Raw genomic sequence first — 14,928 nt, 5'->3', positions numbered from 1 at the left:
ACATTGTCCTCAATGTCTAAAGCAGTGCAGCATGAAAACTCAAATCAAAGAGGAATAACCAGGAATAGTTAAATTTAAGAGCAAAAAGAAAGAGTTACCTGGTATAGAGCAGTGTTTTAGCATCTAAAATGTGAATTCAAGAGATGATGGTGATGCATAAGAAAGCTGCACAAGTTATGCAGAATAAATGCTTTGCAGAACAGGTGCATAAGGAGAGTGCATAAGCTGTGCAGTTCTAAATGAGTTGCATAAGGGACTGCACAGGTTATGCAGAACATTTGCATAAGGAGTTTCATAGCCTGTGCAGTATATTGAAAAGCTACAGCATAATGATATATCAAGGAAAAACTTTCAAACACCAGCAGAGGTATGTAAATATATACAGTGTAGTGAAAAGTATGCACAAAAGGGCAGCAAAGGCAATGAGAAGCAATGAAAAACTAATAGAATAGCCATCCAATTGAACTTCAAGAAAACAGAATTCAAGACAAACTAAAATTGTTTCAGCATATCTAAAAAGAAAAACTCCTAGAAGTTGAACAAAAGCAAAATAAAAACTAATCTAATTCTATGGTTTTGCCCTTGTCCAAAGGTGCTGCTAAAGGACTAGATGGAGCTAGCTGCTGCTGAAGGGGTGGTTCTGGAGGAGGTGATGGAGGTGGAGGTGGCATTCCCAAAAAAGCCATGAGCTGCTTCATCATCTCTTTTAACTCTTTCTGCTTATCTCTGGTTTCCATAACAAGATCAAAGAGTTGATCATGATGATCCTTGAGGGTATCAAGACCAGATTCAAGCTTCCTATCCACAAAATACACATCATCACTAAGCCTCTCAAGATAGGTGAATAAGGCTTTAGTGTTGAAGGGAGGAGGTGCCGTGGATGAAGAGGGTCCAGCTGCAGATGGTGTTGGCTGTACAGATTCTGCTGGGGTATCCTGTGTAGACTGAGTAGGTGGTGCAAGTTCAGTAGAATGCTGTTGGACTGGTAGTACAGATTGTGCCTCTGGTTGTGCAGTTGGTCCTGTATCTGCTACTAGTTGTGCAGTGTTAGATAGTGGCAAACTGAATCCAGTTTTGGATAAGTGAGTAGCATCAAAATATAGAGTGTCTGAAAGTGTTGGTAGAGGATGCTCTTCCGAATCAAAACCAAAATGCTTAGCTATAACAGTTATGAGCCCACCCATGACTATATCACCTACATATTTGGTAGCAATATATAACACATGCTCACAGAAGAAGTAATCAGGAGATATTTTGACTTTGTGAAAAGCACACCATAGCATGAACAAGTCAGATTTTCCAACGACACGTAACTAGTCCCTCGGCCTAAGATAGTGCTAGTAATAAGCCTATGGATAAATCTAAATGCTGGGTCTATTATTTGGGAGGTCTTGGATCTGCCAGCATAAAAACTCTGAGATTGGTTTGTAATACTCCTCCAAAATTGAACAGCATTCCAAACACCTTTATTTGCTACCTCTATGCCTGTATATGGTACCCTAAACAATCCATCAATTGCAAACCCAAAAGTACTATGAAATTGGTCTAATGATAGCTCTCTATTTTGCCCCAAGCACCTAAATTTCATAGTTAGCTTGTAATCTATCTCATGCAATTTCAGAGTAGCAGAAAATGAGGAAATAAATTCCAAAACTAGAGCTGGATAAACTAGTTCTTGTTTATGCACAAATTCCATCCAACCTAGACCATCAAGGTAGGCAACAACATTATCAAATAAACCAACTGATTGGAGGGCATATGCAGAAATGTACCTAGTGGGTTGCACTTTTCTGTCCTTTAGCCTCTTAAAAGTTGCCTTATGGGTTGCATCAGGAAGGGGCCAAGGTAGTTTGGATACTTGTGATGCCACTACTGAATGTTGCTTCTTACTAGAGGAGCGTGATTCAGCGTGTGGGGTAGAGGTAGAAACGCCAACCTCCTGTCGTGTGGAAGCTGAAGTTTTGGGGTTTTTGGATGCAGACTCTGAAAGTGGAGTAGCAGGTAGGTCTTTTCGTTTTGTGGGAGGTGGTGCAGAGGCCATGGGTTGGGTTGATTTCGACCAGATTCTCCTTTTATAGGTGGACGTTGGAGGAGGTGGAGGGGTTTGTTATGGAGGAGAATCGAGATTGGGGGCTTGCATTGCTAGGGGCGTGACTTGGAGAGGAGAGCCTTGAGGGGAAGGGGGAGGTGTTTCCATGGTGGTTGTCGTCGATGGTGGGAATGGAGGAGGGAAAAAGAAAGTGAAAGAGATAAAGTGAAGTTAGGGCATCAGTCGGTGAAAAGGGGTGTGGGAAGAAGGATTAATGCCGAGAAAAATGAACAGGAGGGAGGTTGTGAACAGGAATGACGGGAAGTGGGAGGTGGGAAAGTGGGGTGCCGAAAATTTTAATTTGCACAGTATGTGCGATTTTCTGCATAAGGGGAGAATGGGTGTGCATAAGTTATGTACTCTCTTATGCAAGTTTCGGCAGAAAATGGGAGTGTGAAAAATTGGTCATGCAAAAGTGCATAAGCTGTGCACTCTCTTATGCAAGTTTTGGCAGAAAATGGGAAGTCTGAAAAATTGGTTATGCAAAAGTGCATAAGTTGTGCACTCTCTTATGCATGTTTCGGCAGAAAATGGGATGTCTGAAAAATTGGTTATGCAAAAGTGCATAAGCTGTGTACTCTCTTATGAAAGTTTCGACAGAAAATGGGAGTGTGAAAAATTGGTCGTGCAAAAGTGCATAAGCTGTGCACTCTCTTATGCAAGTTTCAGCAGAAAATGGGAAGTCTGAAAAATTGGTTATGCAAAAGTGCATAACTTATGCACTTGGTCATGCAGATTTTAGCAAAAATGAAAATGTAGGATTTGAAGTTATGCAAGAGTGCATAAGTTATGCACACCCTTATGTAAGTTTCGGCAAAAATGAAAATTGGCAAAAATGTGGCGGTGCAGAATTGCGTAATTATGCACACCCTTATGCAGATTTCGGTAAGAAATGAAATGGCAAAAATTTGGTTATGCAGGATTGCATAAGTTATGCAATAACTTATGCAGGTTTCAGTAGAAAAGAAAAAAATGGCAAAAAATGAGACCTGAAAGCTGCATAAGCTATGCAGTTACTTATGCACATTTCAACAAGATTCAAATTACAATAAAAAATGTTTTGCAAGTTTGAAAAATACACTAGAATGAAGAAATGTAATCCTGTGAAGCATAAATCATGAGAAATTATCACCAAAAACACATCAGTATATACAGAATCCATCACAATTCACCATACAAGCTTGTAGAAGTAAGTTCTGCATAAGAGACATTTGTGCATTATGCCATTTCAACTCAAACTCTGCAAATTAACATTTAGCACATTAAAACTCAATAAAAATCTACACAAAGTTGCATTTATCCATAAAAGAAAATAGACTCTCCAAGTTATGCCAAGAAAATGCAGCATGTGCACATTGAATCACACAACCCAAATAAGCTCAAAACTACTAAAATGACCCACTTACCATCATATTAACATGATAAGCACAAATACTTAAAAGTTATACACCCAACCTCAACAAAGAAGCAAATACCATATGCTGCAGACCCTTTTTGCTAAAAATTTTATTTCTCTGCATAAGCCAAGAAGGGGTTCTGCACAGGTTATGCAATGAAAATAAACCAAATTGGGAGAGTTAATGGATAAAATATCATATTAAGAGTTACTCTCCAGCAGTGCAACAACCTTTATCCATTGAAATATATCTACAAAGGACAAGATTCAACAATGTCAAAAATTGAATTTGGAGAGATTTAAGATAAAAACAAAAGTAATACAAATAAAAGTAAATCAACAAAAGCAAAATAAAAGAACTTGGCGTGCCTCCCAAGAGTGCTAATTTATAGTCCTTAGCTGGACTCTTCATGCATCTCACTAAAAAGGAGGTGAGGGATCAGAGAGCTTGTAACAGCTTGCTCCCTTTATTGGGTCTTCAGTTATGTAATGTTTCAATCTATGCCCATTGACCTTAAAATTTCTAGATTTTTCACTCCAAATTTTAATTGCTCCATAAGGGAAAACCTTAGAAACTCTATATGGACCATTCCACCTTGATTTAAGTTTTCCAGGGAACAATTTCAATCTTGAGTTGAACAACAAAACTAAATCACCATCTTTAAATTCCTTTTTCCTAAGATGCTTATCATGCCAAACTTTAGTTCTTTCTTTATAAATACGGGCACTTTCATAGGCATCCATCCTCAATTCTTCAAGCTCATTAAGTTGCAATAGCCTCTTCTCACCAGCTTGCTTGAGATCAAAATTCAAGGTCTGAATGGCCCAATATGCTTTATGCTCTAGCTCCACAAGTAAATGACAAGACTTACCATACACCAACCTAAAGGGAGTAGTTCCTATAGGGGTTTTGTAAGCAGTCCTATATACCCATAAAGCATCATCTAGTTTGACAGACCAGTCTTTCCGAGAATTACTTACTGTTTTCTCCAAGATATGTTTGAGTTCTCTGTTAGAAATTTCAACTTGTCCTGAAGTTTGAGGATGGTATGGGGTAGCTATCTTGTGCACTACACCATATTTCCTAATTAAGCTCTCAAATTGCTTATTACAAAAATGTGAACCCCCATCACTAATTACAGCCCTTGGAGCTCCAAATCTACTCAAGACAAATTTCTTCAAGAATTTCACTACCACCTCAGCATCATTAGTTAGAGTTGCAATAGCTTCTACCCACTTTGACACATAGTCAACTCCAACTAGAATGTATTTATTACCATATGAAGGAGGAAATGGGCCCATAAAATCTATTCCTCAGACATCGAATAATTCCACTTCAAGAATATCATTTAGGCGCATTTGATCTCTTTTTGACAGATTTCCACTCCTTTGACATTTATCGCATTCTAACATGTCACAAAGTAATTTATAGTCGTCTGGACGAAAGCTCTTCACTGAAGTGGGAAAAGTGAGGAGTCGTCACTTTAATTTTGAGGGAAATTAAAGGAAACCATTTGTAAAAATAAATTAAAAGAAATCACTTCAAAAACAGAGATTCTAGGTTCGGGGTACCTATACGGGTGGGAAAGGTGTTAGGGACCCCGCCTCGTCCCTCTATGAGGGTAAACAGATTTAATATTATGCTCTTTATAAATTAAAATCGATAATTAGGGGGTTAGAATGATGATGTTAATCCTTTAGATAAAAGGAATATTTAATTTTTCACTGGTTCAGGTTACCCAAATACATAAGTACATGAGATGACCCTTAGTGAGTCGGTGTTGTGTAGCGGTTTTCTTGTTTAGAGGGTTACTTTGTGTATTGTGATATTTTAGTTTGGATTAAAGAGAATTCGGGTAAAAACCTCTCCCGATCTCTTAGGGTAATCTGTTTAAAGTTTAAGTGAGGAATCTCGAATAAGAACTCTCCTCCGACCTCCACATATTTATTAAAATTTTTGGCTGAGAATCGGATAAGAACTCTCCTCCGATCTCTTTAAGTATTTAATTGAGAGTTAAGTGTGAGGAATCTAGGATAAGAACTCTCCTCCGATCTCCTCATATTTATTAAAATTTTGGTTGAGAACCGGATAAGAACTCTCCTTCGATCTCTTTAAGTATTTAATTTAGGGTTAAGCGTGAGGAATCTCGGATAAGAACTCTCCTCCGATCTCCACAAATTTATTAAAATTTTTGGTTGAGAACCGGATAAGAACTCTCTTTCGATCTCTTCAATTTAATTTAGGGTTAAGCGTGAGGGATCTCGGATAAGAACTCTCCTCCGATCTCTATATTAAAATTTTTGGTTGAGAACCGGATAAAAACTCTCCTCCGATCTCTTTAATTTAATTTGGGGTTAAGCGTGAGGGATCTCGGATAAGAACTCTCCTCCGATCTCTTTAATTTATTTAAAATTTCATATTGTAAAATCTTATGAATTAAGGAATCTAGTAACCGAGGGCACAAAAGACCCACGTGTAGATTTTTGAACTCATTGGGCCTTATCTAGAGGGTAGACGCGACACTGAACTTCTTGCCGATCTCTTATGTGATCGCCTTATTAGAACTCTTTTAGTCCGATCTCTTTGGTTGCTTGCTAGGAATCCGAACTTATCGGATTCCCGATTTATTACATCATCCTCTGGCCTCGCTCCATAGACCGACCTCTAGACTTATTTGGTTTAACCCACTATTTGACCTTTTGTTACAACTTTCTTTTGGTCATTTTTATTTATTTTGAAAACTCTTATATCGAAATAACCATGCCTACACTCTTTTGAATAGTTATAAGTTGCCTACGGGATGAACGTCTACTATTGAAGAAAATAAGAACCAGATGATAAAAGGGATTTGCAAATAAAAATAAGAGAAGATACAAGAAATGACTACTGGCCTAGACAACTTGTTCTGAAACAGGATATGAAAGGAATCTAAAAAAAAATGGAGAGAACCAACCAAGGATATTCAACAAAATAACAATTTATTGCAACTATTTTGGGGTTTTAATGTAACTAAACATAGAAGAAATTTTGAAAAGGAAAGCTAGAGAAGATAGGCAAGGGCGTTCAATAAAATGGCAGTTAAAACACTTACCTGTGGAAGATTAAGACTATTAAACTAACTCTGGAGCCACAAAGATTGCTGCATTGAAGGCTGGTGGTACAGGGACCAATGCTTACTTTTGAGATTGGTAGAACCAATTTGAAATGCGGTGGAACCAAAGCGACGGAAGCCGAGTCAGAATAAGATCGAGTTGAAAGAAATAATGGGTTGAGATTGGGGGCCGGCGGGGGGGGGGGGGGGGGTGATGCAGACGAGACCGAATGAAAATGGCGATAACAGAGTGATGAACAAATTGAAAATGGAGAATTTCAGGGTTCGAAAACTCTATCAATGGAGATACTCAAGAAAACTAGTTTCTGAAGTTCCTCTATTTTATGTAAGCTCAAAGTAGCAAGACTGAATCAGTTTTCAGAGTCTTTCCACTATAATTACCACCATCCTTTTTCGTCCTCCTTTCAATAGTTTTGCATGCAGATATTTATAGGGAACGGGTGCTCCTAATGAAGGGTCAGGATTTCTCCTGAGGGAGATGAAAGGTTTGGATTTTAAAGGACATGATCTGATGCCTGAGAATTTGAAGACAATCAAAATGGACGGCTGAGATCCCATTCAGAATATTTGTCCTTTCTCTTTTCCAATCCCACGGCTCAAGACTTTCTTGTCAAGGGAGATCCGAGGGCCGGGAATAAAAGGCGCCAGTCCTGTCGTCTTCTCTTTGATCGAAGGGCTCCGGGCTTGTCCTTACAAATGAGATCAACGGTGGAGATCGAGATGTACAGGACTGCCATGACATGCCCTAGCGCCTGTCAGCATTGTGGGCGATTCTGCAAATGAAGCGTGCGGTGAATATTTGATCTTGCCTGCAACGCTTTAACTACCTCGGCTCTGATTATGAAAAGGGTTATTGGAAATTGTCTCATCCTCTCCTTGCTTTCCGATCTCCCATTCCTTCCGATCTCTCTATGATGACCCTTTTCCGATCTCTTATACTGGGCCCTTCTCCCGATCTTTCTCATTCCAGAATCAGTTAAAGCATTTAATCCTTCTGTTACCAATGCATCCGCTTCGATTTCCGCTAGTAATAAATGCTCAGAACCCCTATATATATGCCTCATCGGGGAATTCCTCCCGCATTTCATTTCTCCACTTTCCACTTCTCACTTCTCCTGTTCTAGCTTCTTCGGCAACAATCCCGGCCATGGCGACTGCTCTTGATCTTTTTCCGATTGTTCACTTTGTTCCTCGACTGATAATTTACGATCCCGGTGATCGAAGGATCATGATAACCACCTCTGATGACAGTGAGAGAACCAGACTAATTTACTGATCCAGATCGAGAATATCGATCGTGTCGATCTCGAGTCGTTCCACCGATATAATCGGCGAACCGATTTCGGGCGAGAAGACTGCTAATTTCCCTCTCAAAATCGATGACCGCCCTTTGAAGTTCATTTGGCTCCTCACCACATCGGGCATCCCGACTGCAGCTCGGTTCTGGTCGATGACATCGACGATGACCCCTTCCATCATCATGAGAGTCATAGTCACCCCATCTGAGCTGCACATCTATCCAATGCCTATGGCTGGCTTTCTGATCAGACACATCTTTTGACTCAGCCATGAAACTAGGCTTTGACATAGGTCCTTGCTAGGTAGGATGTAATGCCGATCTTTAGAGATCGCCCAAATGATGTAACCTAAACTTTAAAGGTTCTTAATGATGTAATTCGATCTCTTGAGATCGCCCAAATGATGTAATCTGACCTTTTGGAAATGAAATGGAATTTTATTTGACAGTTATCATTTAATTATTGCATTGGTTATTTTTCGATCTCTAATGTGTTTATCCGATCTGGTTCCTAACTGAATCACCCTTAGCCGATCTGTAACTCTGAACATTCGCCTTAACCCGACAATCTTGGTCAGCCGATCTCCTCTTATTTTATTTATTTTGTTTTTAGAACCTTCCCGCGACTCGTCAGAAAAGCGGGCAAATTACACCTACCGATGCACCGCCTGGGGCTCTGTGAGCATTGAATGCTCAAACAAGTATAAATAGGGGGAGTCTCTCTCATTCGCTCCCCTATGTCATTTTCAGCTTTCTGCTTACAACTTCGACCTTCTCTCATTTCTTTAAGTCTTTCCGGCACCGATCACATTCCGATAAGGACTTTGATCCCTCCCTTAGTTAATTTCTTTCGTTTTTGTTTGAAAATGAGTGGCGCCGAAGGTCAGAGAGCGGCGAGCCCCCCTTCCGTCCATATCTCGTGGTAATCGGACGAAGTTGAAGTGGTCGGACTAGGTGGGCGATCTGAGCCTCCTACGACTTTCGCTTTAGTTCGTGATCGAGCAACTCAATCAAGGCAGACATCTTCCTCGGGTAGAGAAAATCTCCCGGTGGACGAGTTGCCGTCGGTCCTCAAGGAAACCGATCTGCAATCCATTAGTCAAGAATACAACCTTCGAACCGACTCCTTCGAGCTTATCAGATGCCATGGCGATCTCAGAGCCGATCACTTTTTCGAGGAAAATGATGCGATCATGGTGTACGACGAGCAATTAAAAGCCGGGATTCGGTTTCCACTTGATGACTTCTTCAAGGACGTCCTGAAATTTCACCATGTCTCGGTGGCCCAAGTACATCCGAATTCGTGGCGAATTCGGGTAGCTTTCAGAGGCTTATGCAGGGCTAAGAAGCTCGAACCTACCGCAAAGGTTTTTGCAGAGCTGCATAGGCTTACTCGCCGAAAGGACAACGAGTACTGGTTCTTCCAGGCAAAACCGCACTGTGGGCTTTTTACCGATCTCCCCTCCTCACTGAAAAATTGGAAAAATCACTTTTTCATGCTGAGGAGCAAGATTCTGAACGGTTTTGAAGGTTTCCCCCGAAGCTGGCAATATCTGGTCCCGCCACTTCCGAAGCATGTCGCCCTGAGTAGGGATGAGGGTGCTATGGTAATAGAGCTAAAGGATAAGGCGGCCACTCAGAAGTTTTCCTGCTTAGATGCGGTGATGGCCGAACTGCACCCTTGGATAATGCGGCTAGTTACCAGCGAAGAATACGAGCTTCAACTCTCTGACCTCGGCCCTGGTACTTTCTATATCTCTGATCTCTGGGCCTTAGCAAACTCACTGACTTTTCTTTGTGCAGGTATGGCGGGCAGAGAGGCTTCCAAAGAGAGCAGAAAGCGGAAGAGGGAGGTCTCCAGGAAAGTGCGGGAAATGAAGCTCACCGAGGCATCGCAGACGCCAAGGCATGATTCAGGAGAGGTGCCGGGAGGCTCGTCCCAACCCTCAGGACAGTCGGTCCCTAAAATTGAAATAGCTCAGTCTCCTCCTCGACAAGAAGAGCCACCGCCTCCCCCTGCTCCTTCGAGTGCGGAAGGTGGACCTTCCCAACCTACTACGAGGACCCTTTCCCGCGGCGCCCAGGTCCTCATTCACTCCCTGGAGAAGAACCGATCTGTATAGGAGAATCCAGGCTTTGCCAAAGTTCTGGGCACTACCATATGCCTTTAGGAGGATCGAAATAGGCTGACCCTGGGTAGCATCGACGACCTCTTGGCCCAGACGATGAGCTTGAGCGTGGAGAGCTTGGTAAACTAACATATAATCAAGGAAAAGGCTCATCTTCTGAGGCAGGAGATCCTAAAGACGGTCCAGGATGCAGCTTTCGCCTGAGCTCAACTTTCATCCACCCAGGACTATATAGCTGAAATTGAGGGTCGGATGAAATCCTATGAGGATAAATTGGCCGAGCAGGCTCATGAAATCGGAGAAGCTCGGGCACTCCGAACTGCTGACGTCGCTCGCCTCACTGAAGAACTTAGAGCGAAAGAAGAAAAGGCAGTGACGAGGGAGGCCGGTGCTTACGTGAATGACCACAGCAACCTTTTGGCCGAGCTCAGGAGGTGTTATCCTTAAGTGGACTTCTCCTGGATGGTGGACTTGGCTCCTCGAGACGAAGAGGAGAGCGAGGACGAAACTAAGAGAGAGCGAGAGAATGAACAAAATGTATCAAGAGATCAGGCTGGGGGATATGACTTGTAAACGTTTATCTTTGGAATGAAATGAAGTCTTTTGTTCAATTTCTTGTTGAGATCATAAAATGTCCAAATTGTATGAGTACTTAATTGTTTTGAACGCACGGGACGGTAAACTTAAAAGCAATTATTAACTCAAGTATAAGTGGTCAGAAAAACATTTGTGCATGAGATCGGCCTAAGCCGAGACCAAACACCGGGCGGAACTTTAGATCATTAAAATTGGAAAAGGCTCATTTTGAATTAGATCGGAATCACCATTAAATCGGACTGATATCTTTATTTTAAGTAATGTCTAAGACATACAAGTGAGGGACCCAATCTTAATGCTAGCTAAATAACTTCCAACTATATTTTGTAAGAAGAGATCGAAAATGAGATTGAATGGCCGGGAGACCGGGTGTTGGTTTGATTCCCTTTATGGAGATTTGATTTTGGTTTGAGAGATCGGAAATGAGATTGAATGATGCTGAGATTTGACATTTGTTTGACCTCCTTTGACGAGAGATCGAAAATGAGATTGGATGGCGCGGGAGACCCGCCATCGATTTGAACCCTTCTTATAAGAGATCGGAAAATAATCGATTAAGCGTGGGATCAGTTTGTTTCATGATCGAGCAATCGATTTGTTCGGAAGAATCATGTGACAAAAGACTTCGGCTAAGAGTTAACCCTAAAGTCCCTTGTCTTCAGTGATCGGCTAAAATATAGTGTCGACATAACACAAAATTCCTCACATCTTTAAAAAGGTTTGGCCAAAAGAAACCAGTCTGCAGAATTTTACCAGCTGTTTTAGAGATTCCAAAATGTCCTCCATAATCAGAAGCATGGCAATGATGCATAACACTCTGTGTCTCCTCATCAGGAATACATCTTCTTATTAAACCATCACAACCTCTCCTAAAGAGTAAAGGATCATCCCATCTATAAAATTTTACCTCATGCAAAAACTTTTTCTTTTGTTGCCATGTCATTTCTAGAGGTAAAACTCCACAAGATAGATAATTCACCAAGTCTGCATATCAAGGTAGTTTAGCAATAAGAGAGAAAAGTTGTTCATCCAAGAAAAACTCATCAATAGGGACTTCATCCATTTCTTCATCATCCAATTTCAACCTACTAAGATTATCCGTAACTACATTTTCAGCTTCCTTCTTATCTCTAATCTCCAAATCAAACTCTTGTAGCATCAGAATCCACCTAATGAGCCTAGGTTTAGCCTCCTTTTTATGAAGTAAATACCTAATAGCAGCATAATCTGAAAATATAACCAACTTTGAATCAATAATGTAAGGTCTGAACTTTTCCAATGCAAAGACAATTGCTAAGAATTCCTTTTCAATTATTGCATAATTTGTTTGAGCCTCATCCAGTGTTCTACTAGCATTAAAAATAGCATAAGCCCTTTTGTCTTTTCTTTGACCAAGAACAGCTCCAATTGCATAGTTGCTAGCATCACACATAATTTCAAAAGGTAGGCTCTAATCAGGCGATTGCATGATTGGTGTAGTGATAAGAGCTTGCTTCAACCTACAAAAGGCATCCAAACACTCTTGGTCAAATACAAATGGTATGTCATGACTTAACAAATTAGACAAAGGTTTGGCTATTTTAGAAAAATCCTTGATAAAGCGTCTGTAGAACCCGGCATGCCCTAGAAAACTTCGAATTCCTTTGACATTGGTAGGAGGAGCCATCTTCTCTATCACTTCAACCTTAGCTTTATCAACCTCTATTCCTCTGTTAGACACCAAATGTCCAAGCACTATCCCTTCCTGAACCATGAAATGACACTTTTTTCAGTTTAACACAAGGTCAGTATCTGCACACTACTGCAAAACTTTAGAAAGGTTAGCCAAGCATATGTCAAATGAAGATCCATAAACAGAAAAGTCATCCATAAAAACCTCCATTATATCTTCAATGAAATCTGAGAAGATTGCCATCATGCACCTTTGAAAAGTGGCTAGTGCATTACACAACCCAAATGGCATCCTCTTATAAGCAAAGGTTCCATATGGACAAGTAAAAGTGGTTTTCTCTTGATCATTTGGATGGATAGGGATTTGAAAAAATCCTGAATACCCATCTAAATAGCAAAAATAAGAATGCCTAGCCAGTCTTTCTAACATTTGATCAATGAAGGGAAGTGGAAAATGATCTTTTCTAGTGGCAATATTTAATTTTCTGTAATCTATGCACATTCGTCAACTAGTCACTGTTCTGGTGGGAATTAATTCGTTATTTTCATTTTTGACCACTGTCATTCCACCCTTTTTTGGGAAAATATGTATTGGACTCACCCAAGCACTGTCTGAGATAGGATATATGATCCCTGAATCAAGCAACTTTAAAATTTCTTTTTTAACCACTTCTTTCATATTTGGGTTCAACCTCCTCAGACGTTCAATAGATAGCTTACAATTTTCTTCCAAAATAATTCTGTGCATGCAAAAGTGTGGACTTATTCCCTTAATGTCATCTATGGTATATCCTAAAACTTTCTTAAATTGCCTCAACACTCTTAACAACTTATCAACCTCTAAAATACTCAAGTTTGCATTTACAATTACTGGATAAGTGTTATTAGTGCCAAAAAATTCATACCTGAGCTGAGAAGGAAGTTGCTTAAGTTCTACCTTAGGTGCATCTTCTTCCTTGAATGATGGTTGCTTAGATTCGACTTTTTCCTTTTGTGTGAGTTGAAAAACTAGAGCAGAAATGAATGGTGGACTACCCTCTAAATGTTGAGCATATGCAGCCACATGAGGGTTGTCATAGTCTATGCTTCCTCCATGAACCAAGCAATTTTCAAGTGGATCTTCCGGATATCTCTTTCTGAAGTGTTCTTCAACCAGCTCATCAATGATATCAATTCTCAAACAAGTATCAGCTTCAGAATGATGCTTCTTCATAGTGTTATTAATATTGACAACCAATTGATCTTCACCAACTCTAAGAGTCAATTTTTCTCCCTTAACATCAATCAATGCTCCTGCTGTAGCTAGAAAGGGCCTTACCAATATAATTGGAATATTAGAATCCTCTTTCATGTCTAAGATGACAAAGTCAATAGGTATATAGAACTTCCCAACCTTTAGAGGCACATTTTCCAAAATCCCTTCAGGATACTTAATTGATCTGTCAGCTAATTGAAGAGAAATGTGGGTTGGCTTAAGATCTCCCATATTGAGCTTCTCATAAATGGAGAGGGGCATAAGGCTAACGCTAGCCCCTAAATCACATAAAGCTTTTGTAGAACATGATTCCCCAATGTGGCATGGAATTGAAAAACTCCCTAGATCCTTGAGCTTTGGAGGAAGTTTCATTTGGAGGATAGCACTGCATTCTTCTGTCAAAGCTACAGTTTCATGGTCTTCAAGTTTCCTCTTGTTTGAGAGAATTTCTTTTAAGAATTTTGCATAAGAGGGCATTTGTGAAAGAGCATCAATAAAAGGCACATTTATGTATAGCTTCTTCAAAACCTCTAAGAACTTTCCAAATTGCTTATCAAGCTTGGCTTTTTGAAATCTTTGTGGAAAGGGAAGTTGTGGTTTGTAAGGCTCTGGAGGTATATACTTCTCTTCCTTCTCTTCAATTTTCTCTTTACCTTTTTCTGCACTTTCTTTCTCACTTTCTTGTTTTTCCCTCTCATCAATTTCTTTCTCATTTTCTCTCTTCTCACTATTTTCACTTTTCTCATTTTTTTCACTCTTCTCATTATTTACAACCTTCCCACTTCTTAAAGTAATACCTTGACATTGCTCTCTTGGGTTTTCCGATTGACTTGGAAGTTTTCCAAAAGACTTGGTACCTGAGGAAGATGCTTGTTGTGCAATATGATTTTCCAACATTCTGTTATGTGTTTGCATCTGTTCTAGCCTTGCTTTCATCTCTCTCATCTCTTCATCATGCTTAGTTTGGTTAGCAAGAATCTGTTGTAATAAAGCTTCTGTGGTGGAACTTTGTTCTTGCTGTTTTGGTGGAGGATTCATATTTCTTTGCTGAAAATTAGGCAATGGTTGCCTATTTTGCTAATATGGAATTCCTTGTTGCTGTTGTGGCTGAAGATTCTGATTTGGGACTTTACTTTGCTGATTTCCCCATGAAAAGTTGGGATGATTTCTCCAAGTTGGATTATAAGTTTGAGAGTAAGGATTCCCCATTTGTTTGTTTCCATAATTACCAACATATGTAGCTTGCTCTCCATAGTCTATTCCACAGCTGGTAGTTCCTTCTGCATAAGCAACTTATTGTGAACTTCCAGATGATGATGATGAACTAACCAACGTACTTAAATCTTCCATCTTCTTAGCCAAAACATTTGTAAGTGCATCA

This window comes from Hevea brasiliensis, chromosome 10, assembly GCF_030052815.1.
Source record: "Hevea brasiliensis isolate MT/VB/25A 57/8 chromosome 10, ASM3005281v1, whole genome shotgun sequence".
NCBI classification, from domain to species: Eukaryota; Viridiplantae; Streptophyta; class Magnoliopsida; order Malpighiales; family Euphorbiaceae; genus Hevea; species Hevea brasiliensis.
Note: the sequence above shows the minus strand (reverse complement) of the source record.